We start from the raw sequence: 20,957 nt of genomic DNA, 5'->3' as shown, positions 1-20,957 counted from the left end.
GTAGGAGCCCCGCCCCCGCTCGCCGCCCCGGCCGGAGTCCCCTGCTGCCCCTCCCCCCGCCCCGCGGCCTCCGCCTGCTCCTCGCCGAGCCGGCCAGGCCCCGCCGCCGCTTCCGCTTTGTCTGCGCTGAGCTCGCTCGCGCGCGCCGCGCTCGCAGGCTGCACCCGCACCGGCCCCGCCTCCCACTAGGGCGGGGCCTCGCCGCTCGCCAATGATTGGCCGGGCCCGGAAACACGTGACAGGTGAGGCATGGCGACAGCTGCAACGGCTTCGCTCTCGTCACGTGACGAACCCGGCCTGTTGAGACGGCGCGGCGGCTGGGCTGGCGGCGTGGCGCGCGCACGGGGCTTTGCGGGGCAGCGGCAGCGGAGCCTCTGCGTGGGACGACGGCTGGGCCCCGCCCGCGAGCGCGAGTAACCGCTCCCGCACCTTGATTGGCTGGGATCACGCGCCAGCCGCTGCAGGTGCCCCCCCCGCCCCAACGTCTCCCGCCTTGAGCCCCAGCGCGTGCACGTGCCCCTGCAGCCCCGCCCTGGGTCTGGCTGTCCCTGCAGCGCCCCCCTCCCGCAGCCCCTCCCCTCCCCTCGGGTCTGACTGCCCCCGCAGCCCGCCCTCCGCCCCAGGTCTGGCTGTCCCTGCAGCGCCCCCCCCCCGCAGCCCCTCCCCTCGGGTCTGACTGCCCCCGCAGCCTGCCCCCACCCCTCTCCGCGGGTCTGGCCCCCCCCCGCGTGTTTGGCTGCCTGCTGCTGACTCTGCAGCACCCCCGTTTGCATATGCTTAGCTAGGGTGTTGCCCCTGCAACCTCCGATGACGAGGCTGGCTGTATACTGGTATCCTGCAACACTCTCCCTCCACACAGGTGTCGCTACTTGCTGCTGCCCTTGCTACCCCCCTTACCCCCCCCCCGCATACACACACGCTTGGCGATGTGCTGCTGCCCCTCCACACACACCCCTATGTGCCTGGCTGTGTGCTGCTGCTTGTGCAAATGCCTCCCCCACCTGCTGGTATGCTGCCACCCTGACTACAGTAATTTCTGCAGGCTACAATGTGCAAACTTGATCCTAAAAACAGTGTCTCTTCTCTGTATGGATCTTACCCACTGTTGAAGTCCAGGACAAAGCTATCATGGATTTAATAGCGGTAGGTTCGGGCCTTATTGTTTAATGAACCTACCGCCTTAAAAACACGTTTTCACATCGTCATTCAAATAAGAGAGAGATGCCAAAGGACAGACAAGAGCTTGGTCCAGACTAATCAAGGAACCAAGTTTTCAGGGCTTTATTTGTCATCTTTGATGGAAGAGATCAACTTTTGCTACAAAACATTTTCCCTTGCATCACTCCCTACTTCATTGCGCCTGTCATTCAGTCTGCAACAAAAAATGAAGAGTTTGGATAATTTAGGAAGTGAAAGATCCCTTTTATTAAAAAAAGCTGCTGAGAAAGAGATGGTAATGACATAATTGAATAAATTAAGCATACGTGGACTAGCTCAATGACAGGAATCTAAAGATATTAACACTACTGCCCACTAATAATTTTTTGAAAAGTGGTAGGAAACTAGAAAGGGACAAGAAGATAAAAGAAAGTCAAACTTACTGACCTTTGGCAGGGTGATTCTGGCCATTATCTTCCTGTAACTGCTTACTTCTAGTAAAATCATAGAAACAATCAATAAACCTTGAGCGAATAAAGGAACTCTGGCCAGCACAGATGTATAAAGAACTAATTTGCTGGACAAAGGTGACTCCTTATTGGTACCTGCACTGTAGTAAGGTTTGGAAGGGTTAGATTTTTTGGTCTCTAAATGTCAAATTCACTGTATGTACCAAACTGATGAAAAAATATTTCCACCAATAAATCATATTTTAAAGTAAGAAAAACATTGCTTGAGAACTTGTTAGCATTTGATGTAAAGATGTTTACTTTGTATATTTTGATGTGATATGGAGTTGACAATTTGTGTTTTAATGATTATAAAGCTTTACCTTTTTGAATCTCCGTGTCTGCTGCTGTTAAATAATTGTCTGACCACCCATCATTTCTCACAACTAAAGATTTAAAAATTAAAAATGCTTAAAGCCCATAATTTTATGCAACTGAAAATGTAAAGTGGTAAAAATTGGGGGGAAAGCTTTAAAATAAACATCTTATCCATCAAAATTGTAAAAAAAAATAAAATTGGATTCTGCTAACTATAGTTAGGATTGTCACAAGGTTCAGTTTTAACAATCTCGTAAATATCTCACCAAAAGGGCAAAAAGCAAATTATACCATATGCTGAGCACTGTTTGAATTTTTCATGGTGGTTTGATAAATAAACCGATTCCAAGAAAAATAATAAGTTTTTAAAAGAAAAGGCTACTAACCTGGTGCAGTAACTGGAGTTTTGAGTTGTGTGGCTCACTAAAAGTGTGCGTGCATCCCATGTACTTTTGTTCAGAGATTTTCAGTTGCAATGCCTTTTCAGCCCACGTCTGTACTCCAGATATCCTCGTGCCCAGTACAGGTGCACAGGCATGGGATGAAACTCCAAAGCTGAGGGGAGTGAGGGCTGGTAGTGGAGCACCCGTAGAGACACGTGTTTCAAAGAACGCCAGTTACTGCACAAGATGATTAATTTGTCCTTCAAGTAGTGTTCCTGTGGGTGCTCCAATTTGGATGACTCCTGAGCAGTATCCCCAAGAGGAGGAGGGAGCTTCAGAGTTGGATCTAACACAGAAGAGAGAACTGAATTGCCAGCCACTGAATCTGATCTGGAAGTATGAATCAAGATATCATGTTTAGAGAAAGTATGTACTGAGGTCCAGGTTGCAGCTCTGCGACTTTCAACTACTGGAACATCTTTCAATAATGTCATTGAAGTAGACTGTGACCTTGCAGAATGGGCTAGTGTTCTAGAAGGAGGCTGAACATTGTCAGCCTAATAATAAGAGGTTATACAACTAGAGATCGACCTTGAGAGTCTTTGGGTGGAAATTGTAGCTCCTTTGGATCTGGCCACAAAGGAAACAGTCTGGGAAACTTTCTAAAGCATTTGGTTATAGCCACACAAAAGTCTAATGTCCTTCTGACATCCAGGGTATGGCAAGCAGCTTCCTCCCAGATCTGGGTGTGGCTTGGGGGTGGAAATGGAAGATGAATAACCTGGTTAATATGAAATTCAGAAGATACTTCAGGTAGACATTTAGGATGTGACTGCAATGAAATTTCTTCCATGAAGCATACTGTTGTGGCTATGTCTACACTACAAAATTAAATTGATTTTATAGAAGTCGATTTTTAGAAATCAAATTTATACAGTCGATTGCGTATGATCCCACTAAGCACATTAATTCGGTGGAGTTCGTCCTCACTACCATGGCTAGCATTGATTTATGGAGCGGTGCACAGTGGGTAGCTATCCCACAGTCTCCACCACCCATTGGAATTCCCAAGCTCCCAGTGCCTGATGGGGCAAAAACATTGTCGTGGGTGGTTTTCGGTACATGTAATCAGTCGCGCCCCCCACTCCATGAAAGCAACCTCTGTCAATCATTTTGCGCCTTTTTCCTGGGTTACCCATGCAGATGCCATACCATGGCAAGCATGGAGCCCACTCAGCTCCCTGTCACGCACTTTAAAAGCTCGCTGGCGCTGTTTGCTGACTAGGTCAGACCTCAGTGCAACCAGTATTCCCATTGTTATTGCTGCTTGCTGTGTGCTCCATAATATCTGTGAAAGTAAAAGGGAGATATTTATGGCGGGTTGGGAGGTTGAGGCAAATCACCTGGCATCCAATTCTGAGCAGCCAGACACCAGGGCGATTAGAAGAGCACAGCAAGATGCGCCGCGCATCAACGAGGCTTTGAAAACCAGTTTCATGACTGGCCCGGCTACAGTGTGACAGTTGTGTGTGTTTCTCCTTGATGCAAACCCGCCCCCTTTGTTGATTTTAATTCCCTGTAAGCCAACCAGCCTCCCTCCTCCGAAATAAAGTAACTATTGTTTTGAAACCATGCATTCTTTCTTTATTAATTAAAAACAAATGAGATAACAGACAAGGTAGCCCAGGTGAGATAGGGGAGAAGGGAAGGACACGGCCACATTGCTTATTGTAGCCACACTAAAAATCAAACTGTTTGAATGACAGCCTTCTGCTGCTTGGGCCATCCTCTGGAGTGGACTGGCTGGGTGCCTGGATCCTCCCCCCGCGTTCTGGGGCATCTGGGTGAGGAGGCTATGGAACGTGGGGAGGAGGGTAGGCGGTTATACAGTGGATGCAATGGAGATCTGTGCTCTTGCTGGCTTTCCTCAGCATCGCATCCTGCCTCCGCTCTTCGCGCTCACTTAATTCTTTCTTGGTCTCTGCCACTGAATGCTTCCATGCATTAAGCTGTGCCCTGTCAGTGTGGGAGGACTGCATGAGCTCAGAAAATGTCTTCATGAGTGCATTTTTTCTGCCTTCTAATCTGCAATAATCTCAGGGATTGAGATGATAGTAGGAGCATAGAAACATTCTACACTCTATGATTCTGGGGGCTCTGCATGGTCACCTGTGCTGCTGAGTTTGCCACGCTGATCAAACAGGAAATTAAATTCAGAAGTTCCCAGAGCTTTCCCTATGTACCTGACTAGTGCATCGGAGTTCAAAGTGCTGTCCAGAGCGGTCACTTTGGAGCACTCTGGGATAGTTCCCAGAGGCTAATACCGTCGATTTGCATCCGCACTGCCCCAAATTTAACCCAGCAAGGTCGAATATAGTGCTAACCCCTTCGTCAGGGAAGGAGTACAGAAATCAATTTTAAGAGCCCTTTAAGTCAACAGAACGGGGTTGGTTGTGTGGACGCATTCATTTTAAAATCGACCTAATGCGGCTAAATTCAAACTAACCCCGTAGTGTAGACCAGGCCTCTAAAGGGAGGATATGCCATTAAAGCCCACATTTCTCCGTACAGAAATCATGGACATCCAGGAAGTTGTCATAGATAGGTGAAGTAGGGAATACATAGCAATAGCTCAAAAGGAGGCAATTAAGAACCAAGTTTAAGTTCTATACAGACACTACCCTGTTTATGCAAGACCCGACTTATGCAAATTCGACCTTACACAAAAATTTCCATAAGGCATAAATAAAATTTTTGAGTTGTGGAAAATATTGTGTAACGTACGGAAACACAAAGTACTGTACCGTAGTGCAGTATACGGAGGAATACAGTAGTAGCATCTCCTACAAGGGAAGGCTTTGCATTCTCACGGCTTCTCAGTCTCATGTTATTTCAATTATACTGTATTTCTGTTATTTCACCCTATTATTTCATTCAAATCATGCCTGGAAAGTGACCAAGTGATAGCAAGAGTTCAGGACCAGTTCGTAAGTGAAAGAAGATTGATTTAGAGCAGAAAATGTTGTAATTCTTTGTTTTTTATGCTTGCACAATATACAATTCCAACTTACGTAAAATTCAGGTTATGTAAGGCTTTCCGGATGGGGAACAATTGCATAAGTTGAGGAGCATCTGTACTGGGGGAGGGTTAATTTGAGGAAAGAAAGTTGTCATTCCCTTGACTAATCTTTCTGTCGTGGTGTGGGCAAACACTGAGAATCTTTCTACTGGTGAATGAAAAGCGTTGATAGTGGCCAGATGAACCTCGAAGGCACTCATGGAAAGACCTGACTTTTTAAATTCCAACATGTAATCAAGAGCAGCAGAGAGAGAGAGAGAGAAATGAACAGGCAAAAACTGTTGCCGGACACACCAGTGGTGGAATTGCTTCCATTTTTTAGGGTATTTTGTATAGATATATTCCTGATGTTTAACGGTGCCTGTTACACTTCTGCTGAATACGAAATCTGTATCCCTGACAATCGCTGAGGAGCCAACCTCTGAGCTGAAGAATTCTCAGGTTGGGGTGAAGAGTCTGACCAGAGTCCTAAGACAGGAGGTGGGGAATGGGTGGAAGTCTCAATAGTTGACAAGAAGCAGATGAATCAGGTAAGGATATCGTACGTCTTGATGAAGTTGGTACAACTAGAATGACCCTGGCTTTGTCTTATTTGATCTTGTTCAACTCTGTAACCAATGATGTCAGTGGATATGAATTAAAGAAGACTGTCCACAAAATGAGGAAGGCAGCCTCTATGGACTGATGATCCAGCTCTCCTCTCAAGTAGAATTTCCTGCATTTCCTATTGGTGGTGGTGGCAAAGAGCTTACCTTCTGGAAGCCCCCAGGTCAGGGAAATAGGTTTGAGAATTCAAGAGTCCAGCTTCCACGTGTAATCTTGGGAGAAGTATCTGCTTACATCGTCAGCTATGGTGTTTTGTATGCCTGGAAGGTAAGAAACTGAGATGAGGCTGCAATGGGCTGTACACAAATTCCATAGTTGTATTGCTTCAGTATAAATGGAGGAGGATCTTGCCTGCCCTCTCCCTCCCTAAATGATTTATATAGAACATGCAGGCTATATTGTCTGTCATGACTTTGACAGATTTGCCCCTGATTAATGGAAGAAAGATACATGTGTTCCTGACTGCTCTTAGTTCCAGACTGCAGAACAGGCTCTTGGACAGACAACTTGCCCTGAACAGTGTGCATGGCTAGGTGTGCTCCCCATCCCATGTTATAGTAATGGTAGGAAGAGGTTGGCTGAAAGGAATGGGGCTGGGGTGTCTATGAAAGGCACAGACTTTAGACAAGTCTGTCCACTACTTGAGTGAGTCCAGCACTTAGCCTGAGACAGATAACAGCTTGTCTACTCTGTGTTTGTGATAGACGGTTCTGAGCCCTACCTGGAAGCAGCAAAGGTGTAACCTTGTATGTTGTGTTATGAAAGTACAAGCTGCTATATGTCCTAGGAGTTGAAGACAATTTATTGCCAACATCTGGGAGCTTACTTGAACCTTAGAAATGAAGTTTGTTAGGATCATAAACCTGTCCACAGGTACGTAAGCCTTGATTCCAGAGAAGCCCCTATGAAATCTATCCATTATGCTAACGTCAAAGTGGACTTTTCAATATTGAGTTGAAGACTTAATCTGTAGAATAGGAACATGGATGTCTTTACTGTGGAAGCAGCCAGTTGTCGAGGTAAGGGAAGATGATTATAGCTTGTATAAGTGAGGTGCTACCATTGCCGTGACCTTTGAGAACACTTTTAGGGGGCAGAGGAGATGCCAAAAGGCATCAATACTGAAAGTGATCTTGGTTGACAGTAAAGTGAAGAAACCTTTTGTAAGACCGGTAAATTGCAACATGAAAATACACATCTCAAAGGGCGAGGGTCATGAACCAATTTCCAGAATATACTGTAGGATTACAACTGCAAGAGTTACCATCCTAAATTTCTGTGACCTCACAAATGTGTTTAGGCATCTGAGCTCTAATAGCGGTCTCTATCCCCTGTTCTTTTGGAAGAACAGAAAATACTGGGAATAGAATCACTTCCCCTGGTGCTGTACTGGAACTGGGTCTATGGCCTTGAAGCGAGGTGAGACTCACTGGCGCAGCACCTCCAGCTGGTCCTCTTAGGAATTAGCTCTTCAGCCTCAGAGCACCTCCTGGTGGCTGGTGTCTCGCCTGCCACTGGCCCCGTGTTCCCTTCAGACTCTGGTGCCCTTTACCTTGGGGTTCTGCCCCAGCAGTACGCACTTGCTCTGGGTCTCCCCTCCCAGGGGAACCCCCCAATCCTCTAAACCCACCCTGCCTGAGTGGGCTACTGCCGGTCATTATCTAGCCCCACTCACTGCGGCAGACTGTTTGCCAGAAGCTGGAAATGGGCAACAAAGAATGGATCACTTGATAATTCCCTGTTCTGTTCATTCCCTCCACCTGGCATTGGCCACTGTTAGAAGACAGGATACAGGACTCGATGGACCTTTGGTCTGACCCAGTATGGCCGTTCTTATGTTGGTTCTTATGTACTGACTTTGCACTTGAGTGCTCTGCAGGGCTTTTGCATCCACCTCCAACAGATACCCAACAGAAATATGCACCCCAGCTTCATCCAACTTGCACTCTGAACACAAAATCTTAACAGTGTCCTCAGCAGCGTTAAGGCAAAATAACCTCCCAGATGTGTGGACTGTGGGACAGTAAGACGTGTGGATCTGTTGAAATAACTGATATAATAGATAGCAAGTCCCTATTTCTGCAAGTTGCTTTTTTGAGTTATTTTTGGCTAGATGTGCTGGGTGGCTTGTCTGACCCATATGTATCTTGTCCACTCTTCAGTGTTTTGTCTGGTGACAATTGTCATTAACTGTACAGACAGAGATGGCCACTTGTCCCTAGGTCCTACTGTCCGCCTTTTACCCTCAACTTCCCCAGTGGCTGCACTTGAGGGAGTTCTCTGGAGCGATTGAATCCTGGCAAGAGCGGAGAGTCTGGCTGGAACAGGGAGGGGTCAGGCTCTCAGACAGCCCCTGGATAGGGTTTCATGGGCTCCATCTCTGAAAATCTAAGTTCCTTTGTGGGGTTTACCTCCTACCCCTCTTCCTGGTAAGTGTTGCTTGGCTGTCAGCCAGGGCAACTCTGGAAGCAGTATGTTCCATGGCTGTCTCCTGCTTGATTGGCCTACCTCTGTCACTAGCAGTCTGTGTGGAGCAGTCTTCCAGGTCACCACCCTTTCTATGGTAAGCTTCCCTTTTTACGCCCCTCCAGGCTGAACAAGCTGTGAAGTGCACTTCGTTAGTGCAGCACAGGCCCAGAGGAGCTCGTTAGCCTCCCTCCTGGCCAGTGAGAGACCGTGCTCTTCACAGTAGCATTGATGAGTGCCCCTCTTGGTTGCTATTTTTCTCATCCAAGATATTTCCTTTCCACCCTTGACCCTGCTGGCTCTCTCATTCAGTCTCTTAGCTGGCTTGGGATCTTCTGAGCAGAAGGAGGGGAGAACATCAATGGAAGCAGTTTCATCAAAGGTTCTGACATTGGGCTCTCCCTGAACCCACATGGGCAGGACCTCATTTTCAAACTCTAGATGCTTCCAGTCCTTCAGAGGTGATCTCCCTTTTCGCTTTAGAGCATTCCTGAGTTCCTGGTTGGACATAGGCCTTGGCTACGCTGGCACTTTACAGCGCTGCAACTTTCTCACACCCCTGAGCTCAGCAAGTTACAGCGCTGCAAAGCACCAGTGTAAACCCCACGGGGAGGTGGAGTACCTACAGCGCTGGGGGAGCTCTCTCCCAGCGCTGGTGCCACGACCACACTCGCACTTCAAAGTGCTTCCGCGGGAGTGCTCCCGTGGCAGCGCTTTGGAGTTTCGAGTGTGTCCAAGCCCTCAGGCTCCTTAAACCAGTGGGACTGGCTACTCTGCATCCCAGGTTGATGAGCTCCGATTCGTCCTTGTTCACCAGGCTCAGCTCCCTTCATTTGTCACTAACTTGTTTTGGCATCTTGCCTTTGATTTCTTTTGAAATCAAGATACTCATGTTACTCTGGCACTGCAGCCTTTTGTTCAGATCAGGGAACTTCCTCAGCTGACCACTTTGTGCATTCCACATTGCAGGTTTTGTTCAGGATGACTGGCTTCGATGTGCTCTGCCTCTGGATGGGCCATCTTTTATGTTGGGAAAGACCAGGTTTGGTACCAAATTGTTTGCACGTACCTCTCAGGTCCAGTTGCTGGCTGGCACCTGTGGTGTCACCTCATGGTGTTTTGGGATGTGATAGAGGGTGATGTGAACATCTCTGTTAGTCAGCTCAATCAGGGAGCATTGATATTCCACATCCTCCTTACCGTGTTTACTTTGAAGTGGATGTTCAGAGCAGCTGCCTTTCCATGTGATCTCCACAGAAGGGGCACACTCAGTTATGATCAGGCAAATGCGCCAGAACCTTTGGCTGTGCCCTTTTCTCATGTTCCTCTCCTGACACTAGGAGGAATTTTTTGGGTACTTGTGATGAAGTGGGTTTTTTTTTTTTTGGTTTATCTGTGTTTTCCAGTGGGTTGCATGCAGAGGGAGTGGGACTCAGTTTCCCTGGGTGTTATGGTTTTAACAAGGTGAGGGGAGAGGGAGTTTCTTGTTCCAGAGGACTGGAGAGGGAACTTGGGACCCTGGCTGATGGCTTGGAGGATGGAGACCCCAGTGACTGGTGACCTGGTGACCCAGAGACGCTGCTCAGGAGTCACAGCCAGTTCTGGCCAGTGGGAAGACAATGGGCTGCGAAGAGAGGACCCCGGTGACCTGACTAGCCGGTTCCAGCCAGAGGGGCCAGAGGAGGGCTGAGTGGAGAGGTGGGCCTTCCTGTTTACAACCCTGTTTACCTGGAGAGAAGACAATGGACAGAGGCAGGGTTGGGGCTAGGGATATCGGAGGCCCAGCTGGGAAGCAGGGGGGAGGGGGAGAGCAAGCAGAGCCCACCTGGATGCAGGGAGACTGGAATGTGCTGGGCTGAGGGAGGCCAGGCTTGAGGCCCTGAGAGTTTCCTGTGCTGTGTTCAACTCTCAATAAACCCTCCTGTTTTACGCTGGCTGAGTCACTCCAGTCTAGAGAACAGGGTTGCATCAACCTCTTCGGGTGAGGAGGCCCGGGGGGTCCAGAGCAAGGGGACTCCCTGAGGGGGCCCACGGCAAGAGACAGACGTGCTAAGGCTCAGAGAGGTGCGGCTCCAGGAGGAGGAAGGGCCTGACCCCAAGAGAGAGTGGACCCCCGAGAAGGGCTATCTCACTGAAAGGGGCACCCCCCCACGGACCGCTCAGGACCAGGAGTGGGCACAATCTATGAGTCCATGACAATACTGCCATCAATTCTGTCTGCCAGTTACAGGACAGCCCATAGCTCCCTACTTCTTCATGGCAGGAGTTTTTGGACAGAAGATTTAGGATATGTGCTGAGCCTTGCAGACTCACCGAACCCCAAGCTGTGAATCACCATGAAAGAGACTGGAATGAACTACACAGCCTTAGCCTGCATTACAGTAGCACTACTGCCTGGCCCTGCAGTGTTCATTGTCTGCCGGGTCCCCGTGGTAGGACACACCTCGCCTTTGGTAACGTCAGGGCACTCTGAGTGCCGCTGATATGAGTGACTTTGCCTAAGAAGTCAAGGGGATTGGTTGCGTGATGGAGGCCTCATTCCAAGGTCCAGTATTGGAGTAAGCAAGGTTGGCCACTGGACAAAGGCAATTTCAGGTACCAGAGACACCACCAGCACTTTAGTTTTACACCTTATTATACTATTTGTAGGCTTGTGAGTCAAACCAATGGGGGGTTGAACCTGTCAGTTGAGCCGCTGTTAGGTATCTCCCAGAGGAACTGTTTCAAGTGGGAATCCCATGGAGGTAGAAGTTTCAGCCTGCAAGTGAGTAACCAGACACTCTTAAGAGAGTCATATTTAATCCTGAGAAAAGTCTGTCCAACCCTGGTGCAATGTTTCCTGAGTTGCTTGCAAATGCTGTTGTGCTGTATATGTGCACAGAAAAACACTAAAAAACCTGCAGCATGATTCGGAAAGTAAAAATGCTTTGGAACACCTCCCTGGCAAGTGACCCACAACTTCTCCGGAAAGAGAACGCAGTGTGGTCACAGCCCCAGGTATCCAATGTCCCGGGCTTGGGTAGCTGCTGCCACCACTAAACTTCGTATTTTGAAATTATATCATGTCCCTGCTTACTCTGTGTTCTTCTTCCAAGGAACTGGTCCCCAGAAGTGAGTGTTCACTAGTACATATGGTAAGTGCTCTTCAAAGGCCACTGCAGGAAAAGTAAGACTTGGTTAACAAACTCTTACTTTGTCACTTACAGATAAGCCATGAATGACCTCAGTTATTGTTCATCTAGAGGTGCCCTCTTTACCCTCTCAAGCACAGGAACATCTTATTACAGATCCCACTTCAGACTTCCTTTGCAGAAGTCGTTGAGTCCTACTTCCGCTGGATTCATCTCAAAGTCACTTTCCCAGTAGCCTGGACCCATACAGTCTCCAGTACCACTGGATGATCTCCAGTGTCTTGAGACTCCATTCCTGGCACCTTCACTGAGATGCCAGAAGAACCCACCTCCAGCCAGCTGGCTTCAACTCTCCCCTCCAACATTCCTCACTCAGCTGTTGGCATTTGAACAAACATTCCATGGTGGTGCCTATCAACCAAATGGGCCTTTATAGAATCCCCCGGTGTTAAATCAGCATCTCCTAGCCAACAACAAGTTTTACCTCCCACAACCTCATGTGTAAAATAACATTAGGTAAACACATTACCTAACATTCTCCACAAGTGTGATTGTTGAGCTAAAGCTCTGCCTCTGGCTTTGGTTGTAAAAGCTCCTGGAAGAACCTGGGTAGGTGTTGCAAGAGTTACGGTCCCATACCTTTTTTGTGCTGACCTCATTTACAAGGTCCTTCCCATGAGAAATTAAAGCACAGCCACAGGCAACTCAATAGCTCAGTAGTAGGGCCCTCAGTTTTTCCATTGCCCTGATTTTTTACAAGGAACTTCAAAGGGTCTCCCGTAACGAACATAATTAAAGGCTGAGAGCCTTGTGATGGTTCACAGCGCTCTGGCTGTACTTGTTCCTGTGATGTCATGCCACACTCCAGGCTCTTCACTGAAAGATCCCCTCCGGGTCTTTTCCTCCTGGAATCTGACTTTTCTCTAAAGTGGAACATGCAGCTCAGCTGTGTGTACTCCACAAAGCACCTCAGATTGCCTTGTATTACACCTCTACCTCGATATAATGCTGTCCTCGGGGGCCAAAAAATCTTACCACATTATAGATGAAACCGCATTATATTGAATTTGCTTTGATCCACTGGAGTATGCAGCCCCACCCCACCCCAGAGCACTGCTTTACCGCATTATATCCAAATTCGTGTTATATTGGTTTGCATTATATCAAAGTAGAGGTGTATTTAAATGGGCAGTGCCCATCCCGCCTCCCCATAGAAATGAATAACAGCATTCAGTGAAAATACTCTGTAGTTTACATGACGTGTGTGGGATCTCTGAGGATTTGTTTGATTTGCTGCATATGAGCTCAGAAATTTAGAAGAGCCAAGTGTTTTCCCCCTAATTGCTGCTAATCGGGTGTTTTGCGCCAGCTGGGTGAATGTGGGCCTATTCCTTTTATTTATAGCCATGTCTGCCCAACCACTCCTAAAGAACATTGCTCATTGCTGCCTTCACCTGCCTCAGGTAGCAGTAGGATGACCAGACAGCAAATGTGAAAAAATTGGGTCCGAGGTGGGGGTAATAGGAGCCTATATAAGAAAAAGACCCCAAAATTGGGACTGTCCCTATAAAATTGGGACATCTGGTCACGCTAGGCAGCAGTTTATATTTGCAGATTAGTTCAAAGGGAAAATACCATGAACCCCTTTTTATGGAAATGTCTTCTTTTCTCTTACTTAGGAGGCTTCATTCCTGCGCTTTGCTCCTCTCTAGAACAGCCTGCTGTAACAAACAGGTAGGTGAACCTCTCTCTATGAGGCACTTAGCTCAAAATGTACAAACTTGATGCCTAAATCCATACCTGGGCAGCTAAATAAAAGCCTGGGGGCCTTTCCCACAGTGCTGAATGTGGACTTTGTTGGGAGCTAGAGGTGCTCAGTTCCTCTGAAAGTCAGGTCACTGATTTTGGTACCTAAAAATGTATGTAAGTGCCTAACTTTATTCAGCCATGTTGGAAAATGTTGGTCTAGGAATGGAAAATTGAGATACTGGCTGCCAAAAGTAAATGTTAGAAAATACAGAATATTCTGAAGTTCGTATGGAAGTCAACAGGGGAATGCAAATAGGAGCTGTTGCTGTGGAGTAGAACCTGGACACTAAGGGCTTGTCTTCACAAGGGAGTTAGTGCAGAGCAGACTAGGGCGTGACTTTACAGCACATTAGCTTCTCTGCATGAAGTCTTGTGATGGGGTGAACCACGCCCTCTGAGGCCATCTGCTGAAAGCTTTGTGTTCCTACCACACCTGTCCCAGAAAGTAGCAGTGGACATAAGTCCTCCAAGCTGCATAGAGAGGTTGCAGGAGAAGCAGCCAATCAGAGAGAGGCTGCAGGGAGCAGCCAGTCAGGGCCCAGCAGGCTCACATAAAAGGAGCTGTCGAGCCAGAGACAATGAGTTGCTGCCTAGAGCCTGGGGAGCTAGGATGGTGTTCCTGGCTGGCTGGCTGAAGAAGCAGCAGGACTGTGAATAGAGCAGTTGCTGGCAGGGACCAGGGGAGCAAGAAGGAACTCCTGGCTGGCTGCCGGGACTCAGTACAAGACGTCAGTCCTACGGTAAGGGTGAAGTGTGTGTGAAGGTGCTGGGGCTGTGAGGAAGGGGAACTAAACTATTTAATGGCCTACCTGGAGAGCTGGGGCCAGAAAGAGTTAAGAGTCTCCAAGGAGGAAGCCCTGTAGGTATGGCCTCATACCAGAGTCAAGGGACTGCTGGAAGGCTAGCCCAGAAGGGGCTGCAGGACTGAATAAGGACTGAGACAAGGGAGGGCTGCAGGAAGACACCAATGGAAAAAGGGTACTGGGATAGGCCCTTGTTGGACTGTTTATCCCAGAAGGGGTGTTTTGGTTTGTGCTTCACATGCACACTGTGTGAGACTCGGCCGGAGGGCTGAGTCACTGAAGACCTACTGCAATCCCAGAGAGAGAGAATGCAGGCACACGCACTCGGACAGTTGGGGCTTGCAAGAGGTGAGTGCCACCCTGTTACAAGTCCCTGTGTGGACATTATTGCACAGTAAAAGTGCCTTTAGACAGGTTAGCTTAATACACTTTATAGAGGCCAATAAGCAAAGCAGCATCATGTAGTAAGAGACAAGAAGTGTGTCACTGGCTGGCTCTTTAAGGGGAATGAGGCTCAGCTTTGCCAGTGACCATTGATCTCCAGCTAATCTGAACTGTCTGAGAGAGTGAGAGGGTTGCCCAAAAGGCTGAGAGAGCGCCATTAGGACACCTGGTGGCACTTAGATAGGGTTGCCAACCCCCCAGGATTGTCCTGGAGTCTCCAGGAATTGAAGATTAAGCTTTACTTAAAGATTATGCAATGTGATGAAACCTCCAGGAATACGTCCAGCCAAAACTGGCAACTCTACACCTAGAGGATAAGGCCCAATTAAAGATGAATCCCAGCTGTGGGAGGAGCTGGGTGGTTACTATAAAGAGAGGAAGCCCAGAACAGAAAGGAGCTGCAGGGAGAGAGGGAAAGAACTCTCCAATGCCTCTCTTGGCAGTAGAGAGTGGAGCCAGGGCAGACATGGAGAAGCCACTAAGATGAAGCAGCCTTTGGTGGTGAACCCTGATAAAAGGGCAGAGACCAGGCCTACAGCCAGGAACCCATGGGAGGGGTTCATCCGAGGAACAGAGTATGGGGGAAACTCAAGAGGGATGAAGGTTCAAGACTGAGGAGGGTAGTCATGGTTTAAAATTTATATTTTCATTTGGGATTGATTGGGGTATTACAGGATCCCTGAAAGAAGGGTGACCCTGGGAGGATAGTCATGAAGCCCTGAGACAAAAGGGTATCTGAGACGTTAACACAATGTCATTAAACTGTTAGTTGGATTTCTGTTTATTGGAGTCTATTGTTACATCAGAAGGGCTGAGATTTTCCAGTGATCTGATGGTAGGGCTGAGTCACAAGAAGAGAGAGACCACTGTTGTCAGGGGGGTGCTAGATGAATCTGCTACACCACATCCTGCCATAAGTGGACACACCAGCAGGGAGTTCACTCTTCTGCAAAGTGCTATATGGAACGACCCTCTGTGATGACCTTGAGCTAAGGTCACCTGGGACAAATCAGACTCACACTCCTTTCCCTTTCCTGGGCCTATCTGTCCAATTTATGGGCCAGGCAATAAAGTGTTAAAGGCCTGGAAAATCAAGGCAGCTGGAATATGTCAGTCTACCAGGCCCAGCTGCTTCATGTGCTAAGGAGGAAGAGGAAGACAGCAGCAGAGTGAGGAAGATGCTACCCTGGCCAGAGTGGAGAGTGGGCTGTTCAGACTGAGAAGACCTTTTGGTATTTTGAGCTTCTTTGTTTCCTGGAAGGGCAGCTCTTTATTTTGGGTACGTAAGAGCTCACAATGTGACACTCCTGAAGAAACCCAAGGCCATCTCATTGGGTGGAACATGTGTAGTATCCTGTTTATGAGCAAAGATCATGAGGGCTTCATAAATACAACATGTAAGTGGTATTTGTTCTGGAGGAAAGGTGGAAGGGAAGTTGAAATCACTGAAAGATTCAGGAACCCTAATCAGATTGTGACCAAAGGGAATGATTATTAGAAGACTCTTTTGATGGGAGAGAGGTGGAAAAGGAAGGAAGATGGAGGGATGTGAATGAGCAACCTTAATTCTGGTATTAACTAACTTTTGAGTGCTTGACTTTGAAACCTTAATGCTCTTTTAATGTAAATTTTTGGATGCCGTTTTCTAAAACTTTCTAAAACAAAACTTTAAAATTTAAAATAAGAAAAATTATCACATGGGAACAGATTGATCGCTGCCACGGGGTCCACTCGTCACAGGTGGTGCTGCCTCTTTGCTGCTCTGAGGAGTAGTTCTTCCCATACCCAAGGCCCTCTTCTGCTGCTCACTGCACACCCAGCTACCGCTCCCTCTCTCACTCTCTGTGGCTCAGGGTGCTCCCTCTCTATGACTTGGCCCTCCAGCCAGGTCACTGTGCATGTTTCCTCCTTCCAGGTATCGGAGTCTTTCCTTACCAGAAGTTTCAGGCAGTCTTCCCATTCGCTGCCCTATGGTGCCGCTTCCCCAATGGCTGGTAGAGGAATCCAGGCCCACCCTCTACTCTGGGTTTTGGCTCAGGGACTCTCTAATCAGTAGACAAGGCCTGCACCATCCTGAACCTTGCTGCCTTTTTCCTGAGCCTTTCCTACACACCTAGCTCCCCCACTCTGGGTTTACCAGGCCAAACTCCCTCCTCTCAGGGAGTAACTGCAGACTAATTTCTATAGCCCCAAACATACCTCCCTTCCCCCAGGGAGTAACTGCAGACGACTTCCCTGCAGCCTCTTTCTGCCACCAGCTCCCGGGCTTTATAGATGCCTCTTCTGTTTCTACACAGGTGAGCTTCCCCTAATTAGAGCTTTCCTTTCAACCTAATAAGTGAATTGGCCCCTCTGTTAACCCCTTCAAGGTGAGTGTGGGGGGCACACCCTGTCACAATCCCCCACATGGCTCATGAGCAAGGGTGAGACCTTTAGATTCACAGCCCAGTCTTCTGCCATTTGAGCTAACAGAGTAACGGAGCAGTAGAAGGCTGTTATCTATCTACTGTGTGGACCTGCCATCACATATGGGTTTCATGCCTCTTTGCTGACAACAAAGGAATGCCAAGGCTCAGGAATCCAGGTTTAATTCTAGATTTGGGGGGGGGGGTAATGTGCAGTGGTGGCAGACCATTCTGCCTCTCGCCTCACTTTTTCCTGTCCCATTCTGCTCCTGCCTTTACCTCTGACCAGCTCTAGCCACCCCTTTTTTGTCCCCAGCTCCTGCCCATGGTTCCCCTAACCCCTGTCTCTATCTTTCCCCCAGTCTTCTCCTTCCCCTTTTCCTCACTCTTGCTTCTATCCCCCTTCTGGTCTTCTTCCCTCCTCTGTCTCTGACTCTTCCCCCTTGTTCTTGCCTCTATCCCCCATTCTGGTTCCTGCTCCCACCCTTATCACACACCCCCCACCTCAGCTCGCCTCATTTGAATAAGGGACTTTCCTTCCCCTCTTCCTCCTCACTGTCTAGACACCAGCAGGGAGGCATTGAGAGCACAGGAGAGATGGTCTCCTTGATTTCCCTCTGGTCCAGTGTCTGACATCACAACAATCTCTGGAAACCAGGACAGGAAATCACAAGGAAGCCCTGCTCAGCCTGTGCAGGCCAGGGTGGAGCACACTCCATCACTTTGTGGGAATGTGTGTGTACATAGGAGCAGGGAGGGGATGGAGCATGCTCAGTGCAGATTGAATCTTTGGAGAATTTAGCTGCAAAACTCTAACAGGTCTCAACTGAGTATGTGCAAACTGAGATTTTTCAAAGACTTAAAATTTGACCAAATTTGTGTGGTTTGTGACGGCAGCGGCAAAAGACACACCCTTGCCACCAGGGTATTTCCTCCTGCCAATTTTATGTCCCTTCTCCCAAGCATAGTGGCACTAAAGTTTCTCGGCCAAATAATTGTAAAAAAACAATTAACATGGACAAAACAATGCATTTCCCCCCTCATTAGCTGAAATGTCTGAACTACTTTATCTGAAATTTTAAATTAGCCTGAGACACAGACCTGGTACGGGTGATTTCAGCCCAAATGGTTTACTTCTGGCAAAGTTATAAGCAACTGAAACATAGTCTTATAATAGAAAATGGTGGGCAACCTTCAGCATAGGTGCCAACTTCCCCCTCTGCCCTGTGTGTGCTCGACCCCACCCTGGCCCTACCCTTGCCTGCCCGTGCACCACCGTCACCCTGCCCCAATTCCACCCCCTCCTCCCAAGTCCCTGCCCCTGCTCCAACTCTTTACCACCTCCTCCCCATCCCAGAAAGTCCTAAGCACTGCCAAACACCTGTTAGGTGATGGGTGGGAAGCACTGGGAGCGGGGACACGGCACGCTCAGGGAAGGAAGGGGGGCAGGGGGGATCTTGGCTGCTGGTGGGGTGTGGAGCACCCACTAATTTTTCCCCATGGGTGCTCCAGGTCTGCAGCACCCATGGAGTCGAGGCCTATGACCTTCAGTGTAGTGTCACTACCTGCACCACCCATAGTATTAATAAATTCATAGAGTTTAAGGCCAGAAAGCACCATTAGAACAACTAGTCTGACCTCTGGTACAGCACAGGCCATTAATTTTTTTTAATTTCACCCAGTTATTCCTGTGTTGAGCCCAATAATTCGTGAGCATATCTCCCAGAGAGGCATCAGCCAGTCTTGATTTGAAACATCAAGAGCTGGGGAATGTCCCACTTCCCTAGAGAGTTTGTTCCACTGGTTGATCACCCTCACTGGCACAAGTTTGCACCTTTGTTCTAATTTGAATTGATCTGGCTTCAGATTCCAGCCATTTGTTCTGCCTTTCTCTACTAGAGCCCTCCCCTCTTTCTAGTGTGTGAAGATGGCATCAAACCTTTTTTTGTTTTCCCTTAAAAAAAAAAGGGCAGGGGGGATTATTTTACTAGTTTTTTAAATTAAAAACATCAAACCTGATTGTCACTTCCCCTCCTCCCTTCCCTTTTGGTCTTTTTGCCCTAACACTGAGCAGGGTAAATGAGAATCAGGCCTGTTAGGACAGGCAACGTGAAGTGGGATAATGACCTCACAGTAACTTGAAAGCTGAGCTGCGGGGTTGCCAACCCGTTTGTGATGTCATGTCCCACAGGTGTGCTAATCCTCCTGCAGAAATTAGCACCTACTGACTAACATAGGAAGTCCATTTCCCAAGCACTGATCAGACCAAGGGGTATAATCCACATGTTGGGTTTTGCACCAGGAATAAAACAGTGCAGGGAATTGTCCTTGAAAAACAGACCCTGCCTCAGAGTCCTCATACTGTAGTGAGGGGGTGTCCCCTCCTCTGAGACTGACCGGGAGGGATTGGTGGGCAGAGCCAGGACACCCCTGCGAAAACAGAGGAGTGGGACAGGAAGTATAAAAGTCAGGCCCAGCTGATCAGTCAGGCCAGAGCTGCCAAAGGTGACAGATGCCTCCCACCCACCATTGGGGCTGGAGCCCGAGGAGGATGCCTGCAGTGCTGAGGACTGGTCGGAGCTGCTTGAACTGCCTGCCACCAGAGAAGCTAGTAGCTGCTGGGACTGCTGCTGGCGGTGTACCCCGAGGAGACGGAGGACAATCCTGAGATACAGGCACATCCTGAGGGGCAGCATAGGAAGTAGCCCGGGGATACCAGATGATAGTCTGGTTGTGTTGTTGCCTGAATATAGGTCAGCGTGTTTTGGGCAGATCCCTGCTGAGCCAGTGGTGGAACACTCCACCACTGTTTGGGCCCTGGTCCGGGACCCAGTGGAGTAGGTTGGGCCCCCTACCTTCTGCTGCCAACTCCACCCCTTAGGCCAGGAGGCCTGCATTTGTCTGCCATCAGGACTTCGATAACTCAGACATAGGTTAGGGGTTTGTTACAGGAGTGGGTGGGTGAGATTCTGTGGCCTGCGTTGTGCAGGAGGTCGGACTAGATGATCATAATGGTTCCTTCTGACCTTAAAGTCTATGAGCCTATGAGAGTCAGGACGTCAGACTGGTGCTGTGCCCTGCCTGAGGGCCTGAGCCCCCTATACTGTTTGTTGCTCTGCCCTGCCTGCTGTCAGTGCCCTGGACTACCTGCTGCATGGCCCTGCGTAGAGGGCCCAAGGCCTTAGAGACTGCTCATCCTCTCTCTAATCTTTGCCTAGAGAGGGATCTGAGAATGAATGGAGGTGGCCACCCTCTGAGACTGATGAGGAGGAATGACCACGCACTCCTACCATGTGTCTGTTTTCTTGAAATGTAGGGGTCTCCCTGCCACCCCCTCCTTTGGGTGAGGAAAGAGGGTGCTCAGGAGCCACCAGCTCACCTTGGCAGTGGGATTACGTAGTCTGGTTTCTCTCTCTCCCACATTCTGCCTGTTGTTAGTTGCTACCAATGCCTCTGATGAGGTGTGTAAGCCCCACACTGGGGAACCAAGAGTTAATAAGCAGCTCTGTGCCCAGAATGCGCCTCCTCAGAGAAGCTGAAGCTGCAGAGAGGCTGTGGGAGCTCCACACTGCCTGGACTGGACTCTGCTGCTGAGCCACCAGAGGCCCCGTGGAGACTGGGAATAGAGAGCCTCAATTGGAGGAGAAGAACCTCTGGATGATGGCCAGGAGGACACCTGCCCAAGACTCCAGAAACTGGCTCCTGCTGTGACTTTGGAGGGGGAGAGGCTGCGGTAGGAAGTGCCCAAGAAGCAGGCATGTTAGCTTCCACCCCAGGCCACATATGCAACCTCCTACTCATAGGCCCTGGGTCTGAACCCCTGGAGCAAGGAGGGTCGGGTTCCCC

The 20,957-nt window shown here is 48.8% G+C and overlaps 1 long non-coding RNA gene across 1 annotated transcript; it reads left to right on the top strand.

The window, feature by feature from the left end:
* Positions 1-349: 349 nt before the first annotated feature.
* Positions 350-18,415, top strand: LOC115661030. Its single transcript, XR_004003006.1, has 3 exons — positions 350-464; positions 11,615-11,653; positions 13,330-18,415. It is a non-coding gene; the product is annotated as an uncharacterized LOC115661030 (long non-coding RNA).
* Positions 18,416-20,957: the final 2,542 nt, after the last annotated feature.

This window comes from Gopherus evgoodei, chromosome 13, assembly GCF_007399415.2.
Source record: "Gopherus evgoodei ecotype Sinaloan lineage chromosome 13, rGopEvg1_v1.p, whole genome shotgun sequence".
Classification (NCBI taxonomy): Eukaryota; Metazoa; Chordata; order Testudines; family Testudinidae; genus Gopherus; species Gopherus evgoodei.
Note: the sequence above shows the minus strand (reverse complement) of the source record. Positions and strands in the feature narration are given on the sequence as shown.